This window comes from Leptodactylus fuscus, chromosome 5, assembly GCF_031893055.1.
Source record: "Leptodactylus fuscus isolate aLepFus1 chromosome 5, aLepFus1.hap2, whole genome shotgun sequence".
NCBI lineage: Eukaryota > Metazoa > Chordata > Amphibia > Anura > Leptodactylidae > Leptodactylus > Leptodactylus fuscus.
In genome coordinates this window covers 201317022-201318259 of record NC_134269.1, presented here as the reverse complement: position 1 = coordinate 201318259, position 1238 = coordinate 201317022, and positions in this window count along the sequence as shown.

The window sequence follows — 1238 nt, the reverse complement described above, 5'->3', positions numbered from 1 at the left end:
CCTCCGCTGTTAAATTGACCCCAGCTACGAGCTGGAAACGCTGCAACACTGGTGTGGGGAGACGTCAGCGGGCCGTGCTGAAGCTCATCAGCTTGGGGGCCAGACAGCACACTGCCTACAAAGTGAGTCATGCCATCCTCGATGAGACGGCAATGTGGTTTTTGCCACTGCACCTGGGCCCAGGCATGTTGTCATGTGTGATAATGGCCGTAACCTGGGATCGGCTCTGTAGCTTGGCAGCCTGCAACATATTCCATGCCTGGGCCACGTTTTTAACTCATTGCTGCTAATCTTTTGAAAAAGGTACCCCAATGTTCCTGAGCTACTGGTGAAAGTGTGGCGCTTGTGCGGATAGTTTTTAAAGTGTATAGTTGCCGCTGCTAGCCTCTATGCACTCCTACAACGCCTGTACCTGCTGGAACAACGGCTGTTGTGCGACGTCTCCACACTGCTGGCACTAAACATATCATGTGTTGAGCAGAGTGTGTGAGCAGCACAGACCTTTGATGTAGTTCCAACTCCAAAACCCTCGGGTTCGTCAAAGTCAACTCCCTCAGTTGCTCAACCATGAGTGGCCATGGGTGGCAGACTTATGTGAAATCCCATCCCATCCATTGCACTGGACACGAAACATTAGCATGCGCTCAGCACAACTTCGGATATGGCAGATGCGTTAAGCAGGGTGCAGGGTACAACACAGACCAGGCCCGAGCACCAGGAACAGGTGTTAGAAATACTGCAGCATCTGCCATTTCCTTCCAATTTTGGGGTTTTGGACCCGCCACCGACTTGTCTGGACCTAAGTGGGGATCATGAGACACAGTTGCCATCAAGGCAAGCTGTGGTCATGTGCGGTTTGCAGTAAGGGGGCAGTGCGCAATTGGAAGAGGAGTTGGTGGATGACGAGGCCACCGACCCCACATGGACAGGGGTGATGTCTAGGGGCTAAAGCAGTGTAGATGTAGAGGGAAGCTAAATCAACAAAAAACCTGGGTAGAAGCAAAGGCATAAACTGGGGTGATGTTTAGGGGTGAAAGCAGAGTAGATGTGGAGGGAAGCTAAGCAGCAAAAACAGTGGGTAGAAGCAAAGGCATGCAAAACTCTACCCTGTTGGAAGACTTATTCCTAGGTCTGGAACACGTTAATGGCCCCCCTGGACAAATTACTGCCACTCAGGGGCCTAGTGTCACCAGGAGGGACAAGTATAGGCGCATGTTGTGGGAATACCTGGCCGACAC